General features: G+C 47.5%; 1 protein-coding gene across 2 annotated transcripts in view; it reads right to left on the bottom strand.

Annotated features, from left to right (window-relative positions):
- The window catches only part of BCAR3 (BCAR3 adaptor protein, NSP family member), a 206,437-nt gene that overhangs the window by 152,539 nt on the left and 27,923 nt on the right, over positions 1-25,975 (bottom strand). Inside the window, exon 1 of one of the 2 annotated variants that reach the window (XM_060302644.2) lies at positions 1,278-1,295. The exons of the other annotated variant lie outside the window; for it this stretch is intronic. The gene's annotated coding sequence lies outside the window, so the exon portion shown is untranslated. Of the gene's footprint in view, positions 1-1,277; positions 1,296-25,975 lie in introns of those variants that run through there. 2 annotated transcript variants of the gene reach the window in all.

The following is a 25,975-nucleotide window of genomic DNA, read 5'->3' as shown; positions in this document are numbered from 1 at the left end:
GGAGGCCTCACTTCTTCACCAGGTGGGCCTCTCCATAGCACTGCTCTCAGCACAGCTGTATTCTACTGGTCAACACAGATCAACTGTGGAACAGTGCAGGTGAGGGCTACACAAAGACGTGAATACCAGGAGGTGGGGGTCACCGGGAGCTACTGGGAGGCCGCCTACCACACTACCTTTTCCCTGTCATTTACCAATGTCCTCTGCCACATACTCCACCCTTCAAATGAGTCATTCATTCCCTGAACACATAATAATGATAACGGCTATTACTGGTTTTGCAGGCCTACTAAGTGCCAAGCGCTGTGATGGCCAGTTTATGTATAAAAGCTACATCTTTCTTGATCCATGAGCCCTTGTCCTCCGGCAAAAGATCTCCTGTTATATTGTGATACAATAAGAAATATAGGGACTTCCCTGGTGGCGCAGTGGTTAAGAATCCGCCTGCCAACGCAGGGGACATGGGTTCGATCCCTGGTCTGGGAAGATCCCACATGCCGCAGAGCAACTAAGCCTGTGCGTCACAACTACTGAGCCTGTGCTCTAGAGCCCGTGAACCACAGCTACTGAAGCCCATGTGCCGCAACTACTGAAGCTCGCGTGCCTAGAGCCTTTGCTCCACAACAAGAGAAGCCACCACAATGAGAAGCCCATGCGCTGCAACGAAGAGTAGCCCCCGCTCGCCGCAACTAGAGAAAGCCCACGCGCAGCAACAAAGACCCAACGCAGCCAAAAATCAATCAATCAATCTGTGACTCTGTTTAAAAAAATATTAGAAAAAAAAATAAAGAACACTACCTCTTTCTAATCTTTAAAAAAAGAAAAAATATATATATTTGGTCTTCATCCCCAGTTCCTGGCACAGAGCTCTTAAAAAAAAAAAACCCTTGGAATTTCTGAGTGATAGGTGTAAGAGGAGTGTCTTCTGTTATCCATAATGAGCCCCTTTCAACCAACCCCACCTCCCCTGGATGGCAGTGACTTCACACATCACACAGCCAGTCCCCTCCCCGGGCCACAGCACGTAGGAGAACCAGTCAGGGGGGCGCTGATGGGCTGCTCCCTGCTCTTGCAGCTCCGCGGGTGAAGAACATGACTGCTGCCTGCTTTTGTATCTTTTCCAATTTAAGGAACTCAGAATCTTCTATTTTAGTTAAATGAACAACAACAACAAAAGGTAGAAAAGATGAGGACATTCTGAGGAGCAAATGGAACACACACCCACCCATACCACACACACTGGTCCTGGGAGCCTGGTCCTTTAGCTTTCTTGTTACCTCTTTCTTGCTTGGGAGGCGAAGAAAAGAAGGAAGAAGCCCGCTGGAACCCGCAGTGCTCTGTGCCTTTCCCTGTGCTCTTGAGGTGCACGTCTGCTGGGAGTACTGGGAGCGCATCAGGGTGCTAGGTGGCTACAAAGAGCCTGAGCCAGCTCCCTGGGCGCTGCTGGCTGAAACCATGCTCACCCCTGGGAGCGGTGCACGGATAGCGGCCACCGCAAGTGGCTGGACTGGCAGCTCTGGATGCCTTAGATGTTCAGGGATGCCTCAGGCTGGAAACATTTCAGAGGCATTTAGGTGGGGCAGGAAGGAAGGGTAGGGAAGGCTCCTCTGAAGTCAGCACAGTGTGAGCCAGCAGTGAGGGGGATGGGGGGTTGTTACTTAGTTCCTGCTGTGCCCTGCAAACTGGAACCCAGGGCCAGTGGTTCAGAATCCTCAGGAACCTCTTGAGTCTGGTGGAATACAGCAGTGGGCTGCCCATGCTGTTCCCTCTGCCTAGAAAGTCCATCTTCACTTTGTCTACCCAGAAAAATCTCAGCGTCCTTTCCGATCTAACCTGAATGCCCCCTCCCCTGGGAAGCCCTCCTTGACTGCACACAGGAAGCATTCCTCCATAAGAGCACACATGGCCTTGTATTGTGACTCTCCCTTTAATGACATTGAACTTTTCATAGAAACCCACTGCCTGGTGGCCCAGAGACATTGGGAACAGAGTGGGACACTCAGTAAATGTTTGTTGATCTGAGTATGATGGAGAATACTAAGGAAGGTTCTGTATGCGCGCCAAGAAGGAGGCACGTCACTCACCAGGGCCGCTCTTCACTGATGAACTGAATGCATCTCTCCCACAGATTCCAGTGGGAGCTGTTCTTTCTGAGCCTTTGAATCTGTGACCAGTCTTCTCCTGAGAGGCTGTGTGGTGAAGCAGGGAAGGGGTAACCCCTGCAGCCAGGATTCCTTGCCTTCAAATTCTGTGTCCACCACCTACCAGCTGTGCCGCTCTGGGCAGGATAGAAGGTAGCAAAAGTACTGACCACGAGGACTCCTGGTGAGGACTGAAGGAAGTACGATGGGTGTGAGCACTTCTGTAATGTCAGCTATTACTATTATTTGCCCTGTTTCCCCGGATCACAGAAGCAGAACTCCAAACTATCTCAGGGACGACCCTGAATGTGTCTGGGGACAAAGAGTGTGGTGGGGACTGGCCATCACTGCTGTTCCCACAGGCTCAGGCCAGTCCAGTGAGGCAGAGGGCAGGCCTAGGCCAGTGTCAAAAGAAAGACCTCTGTAAGGGGGCAGGGGTGGGGGAGGACCCCAGCTCCAAGTACCTGATCCCATGCACTCGTGAGCCTCCCCCAAACTCTGCACCCTGCTTTGGGACTCCAAACGAGGGCCTGCTTGGATATCAGGGCTGCCTTTTTGTTTTCGGCCTCCTGGCCTTTGCTGCTGTCCTCAGGGACAGGCTATTTTAGGTAGCAGTCAAAATAAAACTGAGATTAACCCAGAATTCTTGGCAGTCAAACAATACCATAATTATGTGCTTTTTAACTTCAGAAATCAGACAGCCGAAGCTGACCCGCAGGGGTCTGTGGGGTGCTTTGAGGATAACAAGGCCTCCGTCCTGGGCTGTGTCACCTTCGTACACCCTTGGCTGCGGGCGGCCATCAGGCTCTTGGGGACACTGTGACTTCTCCGGGGAGTCACGCTGTCCCAACAACAATACAACTTGCTTTCACACTAGACGCTGGCAAGTTGGAAGGGCAACTTACCACTTTCTATATCATAAATCCCCTCTCACAGAAGTCCTGGTCCCAGGGGCTGATGGCCGTGAGGGAACAGAGGATGCCTGTCCTCCAGGGCTGGTTTTCAGGGCAGGAAATCACCCGCAGGAATGTGTCTGTGCTTTGATTGCCAACAAGGGACGCAGACCCCCTAGTCGGGCAAACAGGCCCCTTCCTCTTTGCCGGGAGCCGAGGGGGAGGGGAGGGAATTAGTCACACACAAGAACGACAGGATTGGGCCCCTGAGAGTAAAACCCTTACTCCAACCAAGAAAGGGGAAAAAGAATGGGGGATTCAAGGAGTTGGGGGCGTGGGGTTGAGATGATGTAATAAAGGTCACGGCCTGAAGAACAAAGAGGCAGCCGTGATTAGAAGCTTCAGGCAGATCTCTAAGCTCCCAGCAGGACGTCAGAGCGTCTGGAAGAGAGAAAGGAACCACCAGCCCCCAGCCCCAGAGCAGCCCCCTGAGGTATGGCTGGAAAAACACAATTTTCCCTCAACACTGACTTGGCCCTGGGAACAAAGTGCTTCAGGAAACATGATGCTCCTAACAGAGTGCTAGATATTAGCCAGGAAAGTTGACCTTGCAGTGAGATTGGAAATAGAAAAACACACGCCAGGGCCCTCTGGCAGAGCAGCCCTGTCGGCAGGGAGGCAAACAGACAGGGCACCCTGCGCCGCGGCAAGGAGAGCTGTGTGGGATGGTCCTGAGCGCCCCCCCCCCCCACAACAGGAGTGCCCATGGCTCTCCTGTTACTGTCGTCGAGGACTGTGTCCCTGTCACGCCTTCAGGAGCCCTTCATTGCCCGCTGCCCCCAGGATCTTGAGGCCAAGTCTTCCTGCCAGCTCTCCTGGGAGTTGCCCCCAGAGGACTGCATATCTTTAACGATGGTTACCGACTTCCTGCCCGGTGTTAGTTTCTTTTTATTTTTGTCTCAAAATCCTGACATGTCTATCTTTCTCTGCCACACAAGCCACAAGAACGACAAGCCCTGGGAGGCTGGTCGTGGGGACCAGACATGTCCAGAGAAATGAATCTTGTCTCAAGGTATGACCTTGAGTTTGGGGGCAGATAAAGGAGAAACAGGCTGAGTGATAGCGGCTGAAGGAGGTCAGGGGTTTTATACAGGTGGGACTAGAAGGCAGGGCCTCCAGCTGCTCTTGCTAGTAAAGGCTGATGGGTTTTCATCCTAGAAGGGCTGCCCTGCTCGCATTTTCCGTCCTGTGTGGTCTCTAGTTGGAAAGGGAAGTCACATTCCAGTATGAAAAAGACGCCATATGAGCCACCTGCCTCTGGGGACCACATGGCGGCACCTTTGTCCAGCAGAGCCAGAAGAACTGGACCGACCCCCTGTCCAGGGTGGAAGGGGCTTTGGACCGACAGTTGCGTGGCAGTAAAGTGATGAACAAGGGCTGGGAACTGATCCAGCTGGGCCTTGGCCGGTGCTTGGGGGCTCAGCCAAAGTAGAGACAGGGAAGTCTAGAGGGGAGCAGAGGCCCCTCTCGTAAAGACACCCGCTGCCAGTGGCTGGGGCTCCTGTCCTGCCTCCTGGGTTGGGAACATTTATAAAGAAAGGGCTGCCATCACACCAGTCCTGTTGCAAACGGATTTCCTGAGGGCTGCGTCCAAACGCCTTTGGAGGGAGTGTGGCCCTGTTGACTTAGATTTTGGAGTTCCGGCCTCCAGAACTGAGGGAGAATAAATTTCTACTGTTTTAAGCAGCCCTGTTTACGGTCATTTGTTACAGCAGCCCTAGGAAACCAATACAGCATATATCTGTATTTCTAATACAGGAAATAGATTCTAGGACAGAGATCTGTCTACAGGTAGTTTATTGGAGAGTGCTCTCAAAAAAGTGTGAGAAAGTGGGACTGGGCAGAGGGGGAGGTTGAACTGTGATGCATTTGTGACAGAGGCCTCAGCCTATCCTGGGGTAGTGCGGCTGGGACAGCCCTTCCTTCTGAGTCGTCTCAATTTGAGGCCAGGGGCCAGGCCTTGGTACCTCTACCAGCTAGTCACTGGATGTGAGCAGCCCCCTGGGAGGGGTACAGCCTTGGGGAGGGACAGCTCTCTTCAGAGGAGAGCAATGCCTGGGAGTCTCAGTTGTGAAGCAGCCACCACTCCCACCATCCGCGGAAATGAGAGCCTCCGTCCTAAAATGGGGAACTGGGGACTCATCAGCAGGCCCTAAAATACCCTTCCAGGCTTTTCTATCCTCTCTAATACATATTTTCAGTTTTATGAATGAACTGAAATTGAATGTCTGAAATACCTGAGCTTTCCGTGTGTCCATAAATTTAGCAGAATATTTAAAGTAGAAATCTACTGTTAAAACATCACTGAGTTTTCTGTGTTAAAGCCTATAAAACAAGTTTATTTTAAGGAAGTGGAACTATTCCATATGACTAAATCATCATGTGATTTTTCCAGGACACAGAATTTTCTTTCTATATATACCTCTTTCAGTTCCAGACATACTGGCCGTCTTTCCGTTCTTCCAGATGTCTCTTTTTAAGCTAGTTTGTTGGATTTTTTTTTTTCTGGATGTGGACCATTTTTAAAGTCTTTATTGAATTTGTTACAATATTGCTTCTGTTCTTTATGTTTTAGTTTTTTGGCCCTGAGGCATGTGGGATCTTAGCTGCCCAACCAGGGATCGAACCCACACCCCCTGCATTGGAAGGTGAAGTCCCAACCACTGGACTGCCAGGGAAGTCCCTACACTAGTTTGTTGTTTTTTTTTTTGCAGATATATGATTTTTATTATTTCATTGATTGCCATATAATTTAATGCTTTGCATCTTTGCTGGGCATTTTATTGTCTACCTGGCTTGTGAAACAAATAATGAAATCACAACTTAGTCTTTGGTGGTAGGTTAATGATATTAATAATCTTATACTTTTTTTAACATCTTTATTGGAGTATAATTGCTTTACAATGGTGTGTTAGTTTCTGCTTTATAACAAAGTGAATCAGTTATACATATACATATATCCCCATATCTCTGCCCTCTTGCGTCTCCCTCCCTCCCACACTGCCTAGCCCACCCTTCTAGCTGGTCACAAAGCACCGAGCTGATCTCCTTGTGCTATGCGGCTGCTTCCCACTAGCTAGCTATTTTATGTTTGGTAGTGTTGTATGTGTCCATGCCACTCTCTCGCTTTCTCACAGCTTACCCTTCCCCCTCCCCATATCCTCAAGTCCATTCTCTAGTAGGTCTGTGTCTTTTATTCCCGTCTTACCCCTAGGTTCTTCATGACCGTTTTTTTTCCCTTAGATTCCATATATATGTGTTAGCATACGGTATTTGTTTTTCTCCTTCTGACTCACTTCATTCTGTATGACATACAGAGTGAAGTGACTCAGAAGGAGAAAAACAAATACAGTATGCTAGTTTGTTTTTGATGAGACCTGTTCTCTCTGCCTTGTGAACTTTTCCCCTGCAGCCCCACCCCTGCCCCTATACACCTGGCTCCCTCTTGCTCATCCTTCATGTCTCAACCGAAACCCCACTCTCACAGGGAGGCCTTTGCTGATGCCCCCTAAATTAATTCCTCAACAGCACCTTGAAATTTCCTTTCTATTCCTCATCGTACTTCCAGTTGCTGTCTCATCAGCTCCTGGCACTGGGCTGACAGTGGGTGTGCAGAGATATTTGTTGAATTGCGGATGTAATCTCTTGTGTGGTGCCTGCAGTCTAGATTGAACTTACTTACTGCCCTATGCCTTCAGTGCTCAGCAGAGCGCTGTGAACTTGTGGACACGTGCTAAATGTTTTTGAATGACTCAGTGGTTTTAGATAGATAGATAGATAGATATCTGCATGTGTATCTATGCATATACACATATCTGTCTCTATCTCTATCTCTATCTCCAAACTGCTTCCCCTAATGCCCAGGAACTGAAAACACACAGGGTATGGCTCTATGAGATGCTCTCCTTGGGGTCCCCATGACCAGCCCTGCAAAATCCATGCATCCAGCACCACTGGTCTTCTAGAAAGTGTTAGAGGGAATTTCTGGCTTACTTTGAAAACATCTCTGGAATCTTCCCTACAGAAGATTCCAAATAATATATGTGATGCTCCCTCCTGCAGGAGGTGGTGCTTAACTCCTTCTCCCACCTCCTTTGAGTGTGGGCTTGCTTTCCAAGAGTACAGTATGGAAGGGAGGGAAAAGTAACTTAAGGAGAGACACAATCACTTGGTCAAGTGATCCAGGTTAAGGTCAGTGATAACTCATGTTGATAATGTGTACCCTTGGTTTATTCTGATGAGATGGTCCTTCACCTCTGTGGTCTTCCCAAAACTCATAACCTTGGTCTAACTATGAGAAAAGCATTAAACAAATGCCAGTTGTGGGACATTCTACAAAGTACCTGACCAGTACTCCTCAAAACTGCCCAGGTCATCCAAACACGGACAGTCAGACACTGTCACAGGCCAAAGAAGAATAAAGATGTATAAATGCAATGTGGAATTTTCGATGGGGTCCTGGAGCAGAAAATAACACTGGGGGAAAACTAGTGAAATGTGAATGAAGGGTGGAGCTTAGTTAATGGTAATATACCAGTGTTGGTTTCTTAGTGTGACAAATGTTCCTTGCAATGTAAGATGTTAACAACAGGGGAAACTAAGTGAGGGGTATAGGGGAATTCTGTACTATCTTTGCAACTTTTCTGTAAATCTAAATCTATTCTATTTTTTTTAAAAAAGCTGGGAGAAATCCAACACCAATTGCATGCCAGGGGGAAGCCACGGGGCCTGAACAGTCCTCTGATGAACTATTTTATTGGGTGGGGAGTAGGTTAGAAAGGAAGGAGGTGCAAGGTCAGGGGCTCAGCTATAAAAACACATGCTAAATGGGAGAAAACATCAGTGGGAAGCCTGTGTCTTACATAAATAAATAATAGATATTAAAAAATTTATATATTTAAGGTGCCGCCTTAATCAAAGCAACTTTCTCTGCATTTGACATAGTGCATGGCTGAAAGATTCCACATGGAGGTTCAAAAACCCACACTCCACTCCTTCTCTATCTCAGGTCCAGTGTGGACAGCGTTAACACCCAGCATCTCCTCACAAAAAGTCCTATTCAGGAGTGAGTAATGCCCCAGCCCCAGGGCAGGAGGGAGTGGAGGGACCAGTCCTCTGAGGCTCAACGTTTTGAGAGCCTTCTCCTCGCCTGTCCCCACCTCATCATTGTCAGAGCAATGAGGGCTCTGACACTGGATCCCAATCCTGTACCTCTCCATCCCTGATCCCCAGGGCGAGGCTCAGCAGGGGGCCCAGTAGGCAAAGCTGGGAAACAGGACTCAGAAGAGCAAACCTCCTGGGCAGGTGACTTCTCCCCAGTGTCAGGAGAGATGCTCCTCTCCAGGGAAAGTGAGAAAGAGAAAGAAGGTAATTCGCACATGTAGAGAAAAGAAGGAGGTTCACAGAACCAACCTCACAGTATGGGGCCGAGATGAGCAGGGCCGGTGACCCAGGACGGGCCCTGGGTAAAACCTGTTCCCAGACAACGCGCTCGATGCCAGACGAGCTGTGCGAGGCCAGCAAAGCCCCGGCAACAGAAAGAGCAGCACGGAAAGGTGGGTGTGAGCAGAGAGTGAAAGAGGACTGGAAAGGAAAACCTGAGTGAAAAGACCTGAGCTTTGAAGAACGACTTCAGCAGTTGCCATGGAGTTAGAACAGCGTTTCCTCATCCCTTGTGACACGACCAGTCCACTCTTGTCACCAGGATCATGGCCAATGGCTCCCTGCCACCTTCTCCCTCCCTGAGGGAGCCCCCATTGTCCTTCAGCCGCATCACCTGCTCCAAAACCTCAAACCCCAGAAAATGTCCTCGAGGAAATAAAGAAGTCTCCTTCCCCTCTCGTCTGACTTCTCTCTGGGCATCAACTCCGGAATCCCCTGATACCAATCAACCCGTGCCAAATGGGCCTCTCCCCTCCGTGACCTTCAGCAGTGGTCATTTCCAAACAAGTATCAGCCTCGTTCAAACAACAGCTGCAGAGGGAGAAGCGTTTGCCCTGCACCCAACACCCTTTATCAATGGGGTTAGTATCTGAAATCCCTGCAAAGCTGCAACACAAAATACAAAACTGAATTTGGGGGTAACATGTACACACTACTATATAGAAAACAGATAACCAACAAGGACCTACTGTATAGCACAGGGAACTCTACTCAATATTTTGTAATAACCTATATGGGAAAAGAATCTGAAATATATATATATATATAAACACACACACGTGTGTATGTATGTGTGTAACTCAATCACTTTGCTGTACACCCAAAACTACAATATTGCAAATCAACTATACATTGATTAAAAAACACAAAATTGACACCAAAGTGGCATTTTACTGAGTGTTTACAGGAAAAGAGTTTGGGAAAATGGATCTTCACTGGATTCTACTTTGTAGGCGGTTTTAAACAAGTCCCCAAGGATTCAAGAGCAAATGAGACACTCCCTCCACCTGTGGTGGCCCTGCAGGGTCCACTCCAGCCCAGTCAGCTAGACTCAAACAGTTCCCTATTTGGAGGAGGGATTTAGATGAGATGAACACCGTAGGTTTCCCCTTAGTTTATAAAGCTTCAGAAACAGCTTTCTCCTAGAAGACAGAAGGAAACTCAAGTTCATCGAAGGCTTACTCTGTCCTATAAAGCATCTCTGAATCACTGAAGGTTAAATGACACCACCATGCAATTCTTTGAAAATATAATTCTTTTCAGAAAGACTATTTGTGGATCTAAAGGCTCTGGAATGAAGATATTATAAGGGAATCTGAAGTCAAAGCACATTACTTCAGATTCATTCATACATATGAAATACAACGTGAGAAAAGATTTTTTTCCCCTGTAGTTCATAGATCTTTGGTCATTTATCCTCGGGTTGATTATTCAAAAAAGGCAACTTCTTCTTAAATGGAATATGTGGTTTACTAAAGTATATTGGATGTAGATTTTGCTTTTTAGAGCACTGAATTTATACATGAAAACTAAAGAAGCAGAGGCATCATGGGACATAGGAACTGAGTCTATATAATGTGCATGTAAGGTCCAAAATTAAACCACTGATATGGAGATCAAAGATCCAAACCGGTCTGATAATATAAGACCTGGTTTGGACCTGTGAAACCCATCTGGACTAAGGCTGAGGCAAACAGAGATCATATGAAAAGAGTACATGTGGGGACCTCCCTGGTGGCACAGTGGTTAAGAATCCGCCTGCCAATGCAGGGGACACGGGTTCGGGCCCTGGTCCAGGAAGATCCCGCATGCCGTGGAGCAGCTAAGGCCGCGCGCCTAGAGCCCGTGCTCCGCAACAAGAGAAGTCACCATAATGAGAAGCCCGCGCACCGCAACGAAGGGTAGCCCCCGCTCGCTGTAACTAGAGAAAGCCCGTGCGCAGCAATGAAGACCCAATGCAGCCAAAAATAAATAAATAAATAAATTTCTAAAAAAAAGAAAAGAAAGAAAGAGTGCATGTGAATGAGAACTCCCAAGGAAGAATAGCTCTTAAAATCTTTTAAAGCAGGTCTTCCCTGGTGGCGCAGTGGTTGGGGGGGGGGTGGTCTGCCTGCCGATGCAGGGGGCGCGGGTTCGGGCCCCGGTCCAGGAGGATCCCGCGTGCCGCGGAGAGGCTGGGCCCGTGAGCCATGGCCGCTGAGCCTGCGCGTCCGGAGCCTGTTTTCCACAACGGGAGAGGCCACAACAGTGAGAGGCCCGCGTACCGCAAAAAAAAAAAAAAAACTTTTAAAGCACATGAAGAAGTCCATTATCATAAAGATATTTGGTAAAAAAAAAAAAAAAAAAGTCCCCAAGGTATAGGCAGAGCACAAAGGATTTTTTAGGGCACTGAAAATACTCTGTATGCCACTATAATGATGAATGTATGTCATTATACATTTGTCCAAACCCACAGAATGTATAATACCAAGAGTGAACCGCAAGGTAAACTATGGATTTTGGATGCGTCAATGTAGGTTCAGCCTTGGTCAAAAAAATGTGCCATATGTGAGTGATGTTGATAATGAGGCTGCTGTCATGTGTGGGAGCAGGCGGTATATGGGAAATCTCTGTACCTTCCTCTCCATTTTCCTATCAAAAGAAAAAGTCCCTAAGGAATAAGCACACTGAAAACCCCAAACATTTATTTTCCAAATCCTCTTCTGAAGCAGTGGCGACCCCTCCCCAGGCCGTTACAGGTGTTACAAAACACCACATTGGAGACGGAACAGGAGGACGTCAGTCTGGGGGTAGAGCAGAGCTTAGACACCCTTCCCCAGGGCTGCACTGGGGCCGCAGCCTCACAGCAGGGTGGTGAGGATTAATAAACACCCCCTTCTTTGCAAGGAGCTGTGAGGCCCTCAGATGAAAGGCACAATGTAAACACAGGCCAGAACCCTTCCGCCTACTCGGAGACTTTAGTGCAGCTGGGTGCGGGGTGTGTGTGAGTACGTGTGCACACACACATGCGTACCCGTGTATATGTGGGTACCCCTTTTCAGATCCTCTCATTTGTTCAGAGCCCTTGGCCCATTGGGTACTAGTGCAGTTTAAATATTACTCAAACATTGTTTTTTTCTTTCAAGCATTAGGCCACATAGGCAATAGACGAGTTAATTTGAAGCGTAGAACTTAAAACCAAAGTCCAGTCTGAGTAGAGACCCGTGGCTTTTCTCCTAGAAAATCTGGCCTTATGTCATTTCCACAGGGAGAAGGGGAACTGGGTCTTTATTGGAGGAGAAAGTTCAAGGCTACTGAGGCTGTCAGCTGGCAGACAGGATGAAGACAAATAACAATACTTCATATTTGTAATTAAATGGCATCTTCAGGTGAGTTCACAGTGTTCTACATACCTCAGTTGATATTTACAACATTTGGGAGGTATGTAAGAGGTGGGCAATGTAAACCCATTGCTGAGATGGGAAAGTTTGAGGTCCAGAAAGGTGAGGTATTTTCTATACTCTAAGGCCATATGTTTCAAATGAGGTTTGCAAACCCCTGAGGGTCCAAGGAAGTATTCTAGAGTAACCATGAGCATTCTCTGTAAGAATTATTAATTTTTCGTTCATTTTTATGCTAATCTAAAAGAATAAACATTTTGTCATATGTGTGACCCCCTGACAACAGAGTACTGACATGGTTTCAAGGTACACATCTGTGTTTATAATCATGTCATCTAACAGTGCCTGCATTTATCTTTTAGTGTAGTGTTCCTCAAACTGGACTCCATGGGTATGCGTGGATACCCTAGTTTGGGAAACGTTGCTTTATGACACAGAGCTTTCCTGTAGGATCTGCCTCACTGTGGTTGAACCTTAGGCAAGAGCCAGACAGATAGGGTAGTTCCCACAGTCATAGAGGCCAAAGTGGGCGGCACATGAGGCTGTGATCTGGCCTGGGCTGACCTCTGGGGAGGTCAGATAGGGTGGTGGGGACATGATGTTCCAGGGCAATGGTGATGCTTGTAAACAGGTGGTGGCAGCCTTACAGCTTTGCATGGGCCACCTAGGGGCCAGCCATCATGGGCAGAGGCTGGGACATCCAGGCAGGGCACGGTCCCAATGAAACAGGCAGAGCTACTCTAGTTGCAGCAGAATTCAGGGCAAACCAGGAAACCAAGGCACAGAGTCAGTGCTGTTACTGGACCAACCTGGAGGGGATGCAGAATAGTGGGCACACAGGGGACGCCCATCCCTGGCATCCCAGCACTAGGTTTAAGGCAGGACAGGGGCTTTCTGTGTGGAACACTCTCCACTCAGTTAGTTCCTACACACCCTTCACTTATCATGTTAGATGTCAGTTCCTCTGGGACATCCTCCCTGACCCCAGACTAGACGAACCTTGCTGCCACGTACCCACAGCAGCCTGTGCTTCTCTGTCTCTTCCACTGGTGATTAGCTGCTCAAGGTGTGTTTCCTTAACTGGACTGCAAGCTCCCTGAGGACAGGGGCTGTGCCTGTCCTGGTGACTGCTGTATTCCCCAGAACGAGCACATAGCAGGGCTCTGTAAATGTTGTTGATGAAATAAAAGCAATGTGAGTATCAGGGCTTTCTGGTCTGAGTCTTTGGTGCGCCCTCTGGCTTGGTCAGAAGTGGTCCGGACCTGGACATGCTGGGCCTGAGGCTGCAGAATCTGATGCCGAAAGCTTGAAAAGCAACATTCGACAGAAACGCTCTTACAACCCCATGCCAGAAGCCTGGATTGTAGGATACATGTGCTGTCATCCCTCGTGATTCTCCCGATCTGACTGCCCAGACAGAGGCCCTCTTCTCCCACTCCTCAGCTGTGACCTTGGTCCCGGCAGACAACATGAGGCCTTTTTGAGACTTCCCTCAGCACCCAGCACTTTTGCTTTTGGAGACCACATCCCATATCAAAACCTCCAAAATGCTCTTTCACCTCACACGAAATAAAACATATTTAACCATGTAAGAGGTCAGTTCAGATGCAGTTGACGAGCTGGAATCCTATTCCATTTTGCAGACATTTACTTAAACATTTTTCAAGTTTGATTTCATGGTTTCCATTTCTTTAAAAAATTATATTGTTTTTTCAAGTCTCAAAATTGTTTATAGGCCCATGAAAAGCTCATGTATCCATTTATTGAATAATGTGGTCCTGGGTCCAAGGTAGTTATCTTCCATGACCTGAACCACCAAACAAGCTCCTAGCATCTGCTGGCAGGAGCCACACTTCCTTCTGAGGCTCAGATACCTCTATCTGAAGCGCAGCATTCAGCAGCCTCCCTATGGATTCTGTAGGCAGAGCAGAGGAAGAGCATTCCTGCCATCAGAATTAAGGGCTGTGTCTACGAGTGGGTGGTGAGAGCACTCATTGCTAAGTAAGGCATTTGGAGTGCACAACAGTCCAGCCAAGCTAGTCGCTGCACACGGACCGCAGCCATGAAACCTGGAGGATCTGGGAGAGAGAGAAAACAGGGAGTGTGGTAGCCAGAGGTGGGAAGATAGAGGAGCTAATTTAATAGCATAATTATTAAATTAAATTAAGAAAAAGCTCCCAAATCTCCATTTTAAAATAACAGATTGAACATCCAATTTTATGGAATGAGGACCGGTGATGAGTTTAACTATAACACGTGCCAGACATTATACTAAGTCCTACAGAAAGCTAGGAGCCCTCAGGTGGTTCATGTATGTAGACAGCGTAGGTGTGATTACCTAGTACAATATGATCGTGTGAATAGAGAACACAATACTCATGGGGGAATGGATGAGGAGACGTCATCAATGGGACCTGAGGGGGCTCAGGTAGGTCTCACAGAGACTGTGGCTTCTTAACTGGATGTTCAAGGATGAATGGAATTCTTCCAGATCATAGGAGGAGGGGAACGAAATCCCAGGAAGAGGAGGCAAAATGAGTAAAGCTATATAAATAAAAAATAATAATGGCTAACTTTCACTGAGTGCTTTCTAAGGGGCAGGTTCTGCTCCCGGTACCTCACAGTTAGTCACTCTCTTCATAGAAATGTTACGGTGATGCCGTTATTCCACTTTATGGGGCTGGGGGGCCTGAGGCACAGTCAGGTTACAGAACCCCCCTCCTTAGCCCTTTGCCCTGACCTATGCAGGTTTGGGAGGGAGAGGAGTGGGGCGGGCAGGGAAGGTGAGGGAGGGAAAGAGCCCCCTCGGCTGGGACTGGAGAATCAGATGAGGAGACTGAAAATAGAAATTGGACCAGATTGGGAGGATTCTTAACTGCCATGCTAGGATTTTAAATTTTATGCTATAGACCTTTCTCAGAGTGGAGTCTATGGGTCATCTGCGTAAGCACCATCTCGAGCTTGCCGAAATGCAGCACCCTGGGCCTCGACCCAGACCTACTGAGTCAGCAACTCTGGGATGGTGCCTGGTAGCCTGAATTTTTAAGAGCTCTTCAGGCAGTTCTTCTGCACGCTCAAGTTTGAGAACCCACAGCTGTAGGCCGTGTGGATATATGGCCATTCTTTTTTTTTTTTTTTTTTTTGCTGTACACGGGCCTCTCACCGCTGTGCCCTCTCCCGTTGCGGAGCACAGCCTCCGGCCGCGCAGGCTCAGCGGCCATGGCTCACGGGCCCAGCCGCTCCACGGCATGTGGGATCTTCCCGGACCGGGGCACGAACCTGTGTCCCCTGCATCGGCAGGCGGACTCTCAACAACTGCGCCACCAGGGAAGCCCAATGGCCATTTTTAAGTTGTGGAGTAAATGGTCAGATACACTTTACAGAAAGCAAAGTTTTGAGCAGTGGATGAGTTGAGGGGGAAGCCTCGAAGCAGAGGCCCAGCCAAGAGTCTCCTGTCCTCTCCAGGCACGGCGACAGCCTGTATAGAGAAACAGTGGTATCGAGAGGGGTTGCATTGGCAGAATGATAAAGACAGGGATCCTATTGCAGAGAAAGTGAGGTATGGACGATTATTTAAAAGTTTCTGCTTGGGTGGCCAACGATGAAGTTGGGCAGTAATGGAGCACAGGCTCGGATTTAGAAGACTTGAATTCAAATTCAAGCTCTGGCACCTGCCAATAGTAAGACAGTGGCACCTCAGTTTTCTCGCTGCAAATTGGGGACAATATCACCCATTTCATAGTACTGTTGTGAGGATTAAATGATATACCATAAGGAAATATGCACATCCTTGACACTTGATATGTTTCATGCTTGTTTCCAAAAAGGAAGATTAAAAATAAAACTAAATTGAGGAGAAGAACTTGTCTAACAAGCATCTCCAAGTCACAATCACAGTTGCAACCCACCCAAGCCCGTCCTGCAGGTCAGTGAAGGAGCTGTGCTTATAGCCCTTCTCCGCTGTCGGTCTCCGCGCCAAGGATGAGCTGAGCTGGGAAGGAATGCGCGGAGGCCGAGCAGAGCTGGCTGCAGGTCAGAGATGAGTCTCTGCTTGGCACCATCATCCTGCACGACGGGTAACAGATTCTCCCACAGCACGTCTGTGAAGTCCATCACCAGGAGGCTGGGCAGGCCCGGGGCGGACCCGCAGCCAAGTCTAGGAAAGCCTGCTGGAAGACGCATGAGGTCTGGGAGCGTTTATAGTGGCAGAGAAGCTGTCCTGAGTCAGGTGAGGGTTAGGGCTCGCGTTGTCAGATAACATACCGGACGCCCAGTTAAATTTGAATTTCTGATAAACAGTGAGTCATGTTATAGCGTAAGTATGTCCCATGCAATATTTATACTAAAACGTCATTCATCGTTTACCTGACATTAAAATTTAACTGAGGGCTTCCCTGGTGGCGCAGTGGTTGTGAGTCTGCCTGCCAGTGCAGGGGATACGGGTTTGTGCCCCAGTCCGGGAATATCCCACGTGCCGCAGAGCAGCTGGACCCGTGAGCCATGGCCGCTGGGCCTGTGCGTCCGGAGCCTGTGCTCCGCAACGGGAGAGGCCACAACGGTGAGAGGCCCGCGTACCGCAAAAAAAAAAAAAAAAATTAACTGAGTGTTCTATATTTTTGTTTGCTAAATCTGGCAACCTTAGTCAGGACCCTTCAGGTCTGCACAGGTTAACCTTGGAGCCAGGACCAGAGAACAGGAAGCAGAGGAGGAACAGGGAGGTCAGGGGAACTTTGCCTGAGTTCTCTGAGGATGACACATTTCCTTGACCCCATATAGGAGGCTGGTGGGTCTGGACCTGGCACTGCCTCTAACCTAGAATTCCAACCTTGACTTGCCCGTCAAATCTTGAACTTCTTTCTTCCTCCTTGTCATATGAGTTTATCTCCCAGATTCTGGTCCCTAGGTTTCTAGCTGTACAGCTGGGAGATGAACTTCCCTTCCCTTGGGAACTGGTCCTTCCTGATTGGCATGGCTTTGTGGCAGCTGCCACATCTTAGGTGACCCCCGCTCTGGTTAGAGGAGGTACTTCAGGGCTATAGAGAAGCCTGTGAGACGGAAAATACAGTGCCACCAAAGCAGGGAGAAAATTTGGTTTATGTTACGCAGTGATCAAAACCAGTTACGTGTTAATGAGTGATGTACCTAGATGCTCATACCTCCGGGGTTTAAGGCCCTGTACATTTTTATAAATCCAGTAACGACTGGTTAAAATCTTTATGCTTTGATCTTTTAGTACAGTGTTATACTCTTCTAAAAATAAAATAATGACTAAAAATATGTACTGTATAACGTTTGGCTCAGTTAGCCTTACCTACAGAAATTCAGCCTCTTAGGCCCTGAGGCAGGGCCAGCTTCATAGATAGGTAACATATGCAGAGCCCAGGCTCAGAAGGTTCCCGTGCGTGTTAAATGCTCTGCTGCTGCCATCTTGTTATTATTCAGAAATTCTGAACAAGGGGCCCTACGCTTTCATTTGGTACTGAGCCTCTCAAATGACGTACTCAGCCTTGCCCTAAGGGGATAGAATGTGCCTAGAAATCGAGTTTAGTACATGGAAGAAGAAAACAGTTTCTGAAGTTCCAGCCTTGGAAACCCTGAACATGCGATGTGGTGGCACAAAATCATCAAGAGGAAGGCAAGTCAGATCAGGCAGGTATCTTGTCACCTGGAAGGTCGCTCGTGGTGACACAAAAGGCTGACAACAGCGCCCCGGCCTAGCAAAGTCAGCGCACAAAGTCAGTCCACAAAGATGCTCTTTCTCACGGATACAGGCGTAAACAGCACAAATCTAAGGGGCTGGCTGTGGGGAGGAGCCTTCCCTCCTCGTCCACAAGCTGGGACATCCATTTAATCCCACAGAGCACCACCTCTGAGTCCTCAGCGAGGATCTCCCTACCCCCATCAGCCATCAGGGTTGGCACCAGCTCTCACCTGGTGGACTTGGTCAGTGTGCCCTGGGTGGGCCTGGGACTTCCAGCGAGGTGCAGGGCAAGAGGGCGCTTGGGCTTGTCTCCTCTGCTCACTCAACATTCTTTTCCTTCTTTTGTCTTTGTATTTAGTCCTCTCTGCTCCCAACCCCCCGTCCTCTGTCCCCTTCCGGCCCCAAAAACCCTGATGCATCTGGATTCCCACAGGATCAGTTGTTCTGTGGAGCAGAGGTCAGGGAGGGGATGGCCTTTCCCATCCTTTTTTGTTCTAGTCCAGTGCTCCAGCCTAATATCTTTGCTATCTTAGGTGATAGGCATTAGGGACCGGCTGCCAAGCCGAGAAGCTGAGTGGGAAATTCAGCAGAGCGGGCTTTTTGTTTATTTCTAATAGGAAGTTAGGAATTACTCCAGAGCCCCGGCTGTATTTTCAGCTGACATCCTTGTGTTCAGCCTCGGATGAAAGTGCTCCTGCTGACTTCCACATCCTCTGTCACCGGCTTCATTGATAGCAGCTGCAGATGACCCGGGGTAGAGCTTGGCTTTCTGCCTGCTGGTCTCTGCTCCGGAGTCCTTGCTTGGCTGACATCAAGTGACCAGCGCCGAAATCCGCCAGATGGCTTCAGAAAATATGCTCACCAGAGTCAGATGTAATTCAAGATACTAGTACTTGGAGGAAGTTCTAAGACCATCAGTTAGTGGTGGAGGTTGATGGTTGGGTCCCATATCCCCTCGACATCCCAATGTCAGCAATGTAGCAAGGCCCAGACTAAGACAGTAGCTTGCAACTTGGGAAGAACATGCCAAATAATAATAGATATTATTATTAATGTCTGATACCTCTATGGAGACATTACAGTGTAGTATTAAGATCACCAGCTCAGGTCAGACCACCCGGATTTGAAACCTCACTCTGACATTTGTTAGCTCTGTGACCATGGGGATGTTTCTTAACCTCTCTGTGCCTCGGTTTCCTCATCAGCTAAGTGAGGATGAGGAAAGTGCCTATTTCATGACGTTGTTGTGAGGATTACATGTGTCAGTATCCAGAAAACACTTAGAACAATGCCTGGCATATATCAAGTGCTCAATAACTGTCAACTATTGTTATCATCATTATTATTATTTTAATCCTTACAATGACACTGCAAGGAATGCATGTTGAAATTTAAAACTAGCTTCAAAGAGGTTAAATAACTTGTCCAAGTCACACATGGTAAGTGATGGACTCAGAGTCCATGTACCAACCTCCACACCATGATGCCTCAGTGCAGAGAGAGGAATGAAGAGTTGTCTGGGTCTGGCATCTCAAACCAGCATTCCTAACCCCAAAGCGTTTACCCAGGGCACTGGAGAGAGGGAAGTGGGTGGTGCAGGCTGTCAGAGTGAAGACATCTATTTGGATGCACAGTTAGCCAACTAGAAGATGGTAGGAGCAGAGAGAACTAGGGTGAGGGATACTACACTTGCTCCATCCATCCTTGCTGCTGTAATCCAATGAGCTTCTTACAGTGGAGTTTTAGAAGCAGAGTAGCTCCATGTGACTACCAAAACCTGGTCTATCACAGTCGAAGGGAAAAGGTGGAAGGCCATAGTTTAAGGTTTAAAGCAAAAGACACTCTTGATTGCTGTGGGTGACAACGTGCTAATGCTTTCTAATAATGTCCCAAATCTCCCTTAAGTGTTTGTCACGTGGGCTGTGATCAAAAGCCCTGCTCCCAGGGGACTCTGGTAGTAACCTTCTCTCCATCTGCCAGGTTCCATTTTCTCTAATTGCCTTGAGCACCTGGCCCTCCTTAAATGGAATTTACACCTATTAGAAGCAGTTTCCCATATACTATACAGATACCATCCTTGCTGTCTACTTTTGGTAAAAGAAATTCTTCCCCAAACTGAATAAGACTGAGAATTAAAATCCCCAGTACTAAAAATCTCTTGTGTTTAAGATCACTGACAAAACCATCCTAGGTTTCTGCTGAAGTTCATTGTTTTACAAATTGAACAGGGCGCTTTTTTTGTAACCTACTATTTAGAAAACAAACAAACAATGAAACCCACACAAAACTATTTCAGAAATGCTACCACACAGAAAAGAAATCCTCTTGCCAAAATGCCACCATATAAAGAAGGCAATTGAAGAAAAGGGCACTTGTTGAAATACCACCACCATCATATTGAATTGGAAAGAAATTAATATCCTGCTTAACTCCATAAACCTTTTTTTCAATCACTCCTTATTTTAAAAAATGCAACCTATGTTTTAAAATTATATTTACCGAATGTCAACTTCCTTTATGTAAGGATAATAAAAAATTATTTGATCAGTTTTGGGTATCAGAAAAACTTGGGGTGCTAAATTGCAAAAATAGTCCAGAGATTACTGGGTTGGGTAACAGAAGACCTGTGTTCTAAACATGGGTACTACGCTCATTATTTATTGCTGCATAACAAAATTACCCCAAAACTTAGTGGCTTGAAACAAAATCAATTATTATCTCTCATAATTTCCATGAGTCAGGAATTTGGTTCTGGCTCAGTTTTGCTCATGAGACTGTAGTTGATGTCCAGCAGGGCTGCAGGATTAACTCTCAAGAAGGCTCACTCACTTGGCTGTTGGCAGGAGGCCTCAGTTCTCCACATGGGCTTCTCCATGGACTGCCTGCATGTTCTCAACGTATGAGGACTGCCGCCCCCAGATGATTCAAGAGACTGAGGTGAAACCCACAGTGCCATCTGAGACCTCCACTGTGCCATTTACCAGACTCTATTGGTCACCCAGGCTGGCCATGATTCAATGTTGGAGGGACTACACAAGAGCATGAACACAAGGAGGCAAGAATCACTGGGGCCACCTTAGAGACTGGCCACCATGGGTGGCTCTAACACTAACCCATTCCAAGAAACCTTCTGTTGGTGCCAAGTATTCCTTTCTTATTTTCCCATAACACCCAACTCCACTCACCACCCCACTAAACGCTTCTGCTTTCAGTTATACATAGAAATTTAGAGCCGAATAGCACTGTAGCAATCACCTATTCCAATTCCAAATGCCCCTTGGGATTAAATATAAAATGATATGTTTATGTGCTCCTCTACTAGATTCTAAGCTCCTTGAGGATGGGAACTATGTCTTATTTTTACGTATTCCCAGTGGCCAGCATAAAGCCTGTAATGTAGAAGTGCTCCATGAATGTCTACTGAAGTTTTACTTGTCTTGGATGAATTATTTTTGTTCTCTGGACCTCAGTTTTCTCACTTGTATCGGACTGGATGATTTTTAAGCCATTTGCCACTTGATCACGTGAAGAGCTTTTTCCTAGTGGAGTGTGGTCATGTGGCATGATAGCTCTTCACCGATTCCTGGAAGAATCTCCTTTTGGTTTGGGATAGAGAGAGTCTGCTGGCTATTGTACTGTGGAAGCAGAGACCCTCAGAAGACAGGGGTGGAATAAATCATCATCCAAGGGTTCAGTTTTTGAGCCAAGACTAATTCAAGAACACTTCCCAGGTGTGTTGTGGGAAGGGGAAAGAGGGATGACAATTCCAGACAAAGAGGCTCCCTCACTCTGTGAATTAATTTGATCGTTTCTCCCCTGCTAGAAAACCCTTTGGTTCCCTACTGCCAACAGAGCAAAACTCAGATTCCTTAATCTGCATCCACCTTCCTCTTCATGGACCCCTTGCTCCAGGCATGCTGCACGCTGGCTGTCCCCTGTCTAGAGCAGCAGTTCCTTTATCCATGGTAATCCTCTACTCCGATGGAGCCTCTGTCAAACAAACTCTAGGCCAACACTCTCCAAAGATCTCTCAAACTAAGTGTAAGTTCTTTTGGAAGTTGTATTCCCAAAAGACACTTGAAATTAAAACTATATTAAGATGCATTAAAAAAATTATGCCATATAATTTTTCCTAAAATATTTCATCTAATAGGGAGTGGGAAATAGACTATAAATTAATTAATTGTGTCTTCTCAGGGTTTTATTTGATGTACCAAATCATGCTAGGGAAAAATTTGAGCCCAGGAAAAAGAAAGATCTGGAGGTGACCTTCCGTAACAGTGGGCTTGTAGCATACGCAGAGGCAGGTAGCCCTGTAAACAGCCCCACTACACCGTCAATCTCACACATCACAGTTTCCACTGCTTTGTAGCATACGGCCTCTGTATTGGGAGCTTCATAAAAATGAGTTCACTTAAACTTATCCAATAAGCCTCTTTCACTGTTAAAATATGGCCCATAAGGGGGAACATGCTGATGTGGCTTTTCCTCCAGGCACTTGTCTAATGTGGTTTCAAGCAGGTGGTGTTTTCCCAGGTTCCCTCCTTTGGAAAATGTTGTGAGGACTTTTCTGAGAGCAGTCAATCACCCAGGACGTACAGACAAGCCCATGCTTACCAAGTTACTCCTAAGTACACTGACTTCATTATTTGCTCATAATGTGAACAGGTATTTATTTAATGTCTCTCTTTGTATAGAGATTATCAGTTGGCCTGTGGGCCTTTCATCTCTCTGTCTACATTATTGTTGTCTGTTCCTTAAAAAGGAGGGTTACAGCTTAATGGTGGCAGCGTATAATCTCACATAAATGTGCTGGGGAAGGGCAGGAGGATGCAGAGTAGGAGATGACAGAAAGTGCAGGGAAAGCCTGTGGATCTAACCTAGCCAGTCCGGATTAACCCACATCCTGCAAGGCAGCAGGCTGGATGCAACATTACGTAACCCCGACCACGCTGTACACAGCAGTTTTCCAGAGCTTTCACGTCTTCCATCTCATTTTACCTTTGCAATTGCCTGGTTAGATAGGCATTATTATCCCTGCTTTACAGATTGGAAGAGCCAAGGCTCAGGGTGTGATGAGGGTCTTAGTCACACTGGAACTTAGTGGCAAAATCACTTATTCCCAATGGTGCTGGACTGCAGGGCCAGCTCTAGGGAGAGTATGAAGTTGGCAAGGTTGTCCAGATCAGGCCTAGTCTCTAGATCTCAGGACGAACTCTAACAGGGGTAAGTATCCGTATCGCTAGCCTACTTTAGGGTCAGGTGCCTTGAGAGGCCCATAGCGCTTCTCCAATAGTGGCACTTTCCAGAGCAACCAGTGAGTGTAAGAGAGAATGTGGGTCTCTCTCTTGGGCAGTCTCCCTTGAAACCTTGTTTTCCCCACTGTATTGCTGATGATAAACGGGGCCGAGCCTGAGGCAGATGTCTGCCCTCCATTCCTACAGAAACCCCTGTCCCGCCTCCCTTGGTTGGGCTCTCCCAGACCTCCCTCACTGACATGATTTACTGCCCTCATTAAATGGGATGCTTAGCCAAATTCAATGGATTTCATGTCTTGCCCACAAGGAAATCCCCTTAGGAAGCAAGCTGACATGGTGTCTGAAAGAAGAAAGAAACTGCAAATGAAAGCCATTAGCCCAAAGAGAAACTCTGCAGTTTCTCCTTCCAGGCCTTCTCTAACTTGACTCTGAGCTGGGCCAAGACCCAAAGGCATTTCTTTTTAATTTAATTATCTCCAGGGAACCATAGCTCAAAGCAGGCACAAACATGTCTGCCCTACATGGCAGGTACACCACTTCTTGTGTGATGGCTGGGGCTTCTGGGGGTTGGAGGTCTTGTGGGTGACATCAACTCTCTTCCCACAAACAAACAGACCCTTTCAGAAAGCCAGGCGGAGCCACCATGTGGGGCAGAGCAGACTCTCCGTGTTACCTGCTTGTTCTGTCAGGAGACCATAAGGTAGAAGAAAAGGGGAAAGGGATGCTGCCGGCTCGGCGGGGCCAACAGAGATTGGCAGCTGGATTAAGCCTCTGCCTGCCTGCAAGGAGTTGGGCACTTTGATGACAGATTATTTCACCCTGCAGCAAATGAAGAGAGCTTTTGTCCACATCATCTGTTGGGGAGCAGGGTGGCCCACTGTTCAGTTGCTTCCAAGGACTGCTTTGTCATGGACTTCTCTTGCTATTCAGAATTTACTAAACATTAGCTTCTTGGGCTAAACTCTTTCATGCCAGTGAAAGGTGGGTGATAAAAATGCATTTCTCTCTCTCCCAGCCACTCACCATCATTTTTTTCCTGAATCTATCCCCTTCACTCCAACACAATTGAATAAACATGCCACAGTCTCTTAAGACTTGTTAGGCAGAAAAAAGTGTCCTGGATTCTGGTTTTGTCTCTGCCAGGTGTTCATAACTGTGTGTGTAGGGCAGGGACGCCTTCCTGCCTTACTCACTCCTTCGTTGGTTTCCTCATCTAAAAAGTGAGGCTATTCACAAATTTCACTCCTGGGCATATTTCTGAGGGTATGTGATGAGGGAAATTGCTTAGAGCTCTTCAGAAGACAGAAGCTTTTACTCACTCATACCCAGTACTTGTGTGAGTTTAGAGGTTAGTTAGAGGTCTTTGGAGTGATAGAAGGCTGCAACTTTTATGAATAATTTGACCGAGGTCTGATGCTCTTCTTGAGCTCTCCCTGGGCAAAGGCAGCTGACTGTGGATCAGATCTTGGATTTGTAAGCATGTGGGGCCGGAGGAGAGCATCCAACATGCTGAGCCTCCCAGGACAGGCACAGAAGGAAGTGGGCAGCAGTGGCCACCAGCTCATGTTCCGGAGGAGCCTGAGCTGGGTGTCATTACTGTCCCAGAGCTGGAAAGGATGCTCCAGACACAGATACTACAAGGTTGTGCTCAATCCCAGGGTCCCCCTGCTGAGCCACAGACCCCCTCCAGGCATCTCAGGATGCCTTTTGCAGTGAACATTTGCAAACGCTAGATGTAAAGTTGAGATGGTCTGTGTTCTTAATCCCGAAAAAAGGAAAGCTTCATGGGTAGTTTAGAACCTTAAAAAGAACATGAACACCTTTTGCTGAACACAGCAACTTTCTCAGAGCAGCAGAAAGGGAGAGGCTGTTACTAAATTGGTTCTCCGCACAGCCCGTGGGCATCCTCGGGGAGCACAGGGTTGGCCCGGCATGTATTCCTATAAACATACTTGATGTGCTCCAGGCTCAAAAACCCAAATCCACACCCTCCCACTCAGTGCCGCTCCTTTCTCTTTCTTTGTTCTCCCCTTCCAAGCCAAACTTCTTGAAGAGAGGTCTACACTCTGTCCTCACTAACACGACTCGCTCCTGAGCCTCCTGGCCTCTGGCTTTCCACTTGCCCCTGAAAATGCTCTTCCACAAGCTACTGACCACCTCTTAATTGTCCAGTCCAGGGGCTGTTCAGTCCTGCTCAAAGCCCTCTCTTCCCAGGGCTCCTGCCACACCGCACCCTCTACTCTTCTGAATCTCCTTTTAGTTCCTGGTTCTTCCTTCTTGGATTCCTTCACTGACTCTATACCCTGTACCCCTTAAATATTTGCTTTCCTCTGGGTTCTGGTCTTGGTCTTCTTGATCTTCCTCATTCTTCATATTTTTAGTGAATATGAATTCACTAAATTCAAGTGAATATTTGTCATTTTTAAAAATGGTTGACAAGCCCCCCTGAACGGAGAATTCTTCAGAGAATTCTCCACCTTAAGAGTTTAAGTGGAAAGCAGACAGAGTCTAGGTGCTCACTTTCCCACCTTCCCTTGAAGTGCAGGCATGTGACCTGGGCTCTAGCAAACAGATACACCTGAAACCTGCCTTTGAGTGGGAAGCCAGGCTCAAAAAGTCACGCACTGAGGGGCTCCATTCTGGCGAGGATAGGTGCTGCCATGTCCAGGTTCTAGAAGTAGTGTCCAGTGTCCAGAAGTACTAGCTGTGGTTTCCATGCCCTGTGTTGCTACGGTCAGTGTGAGGACCACCCCCTGCTTTCCACCAGGATCCGTGTCTTGAGTAACAGCATCGCATCATCACATCTACAGGACTTGCTGTCTTTAACCCCAAGTCGTTGACTGACCCTCCTGAATAGCTCTTGATTTTGTCTCCTCCTGTGTCCCAGGCACCACTACGTTAGATTAGGATCTCGCTTGCACTATTGAAACAGCCTCCTAATGGGTTTCCCTGCCTCTTGCCTTTCGATCTCATTTGCACGGCTGTCAGAGTGGTCTTTCCCAAATGTGAAATTGACTTTGTTGTTCCTATGTTTAAAACCTTCCGGCAGCTCCCCATTGCTTTCAGGATAAAATCTGGGTCCTTTAACATGACACTCGGG

Source organism: Globicephala melas, chromosome 1, assembly GCF_963455315.2.
Source record: "Globicephala melas chromosome 1, mGloMel1.2, whole genome shotgun sequence".
NCBI classification, from domain to species: Eukaryota; Metazoa; Chordata; class Mammalia; order Artiodactyla; family Delphinidae; genus Globicephala; species Globicephala melas.
Note: the sequence above shows the minus strand (reverse complement) of the source record. Positions and strands in the feature narration are given on the sequence as shown.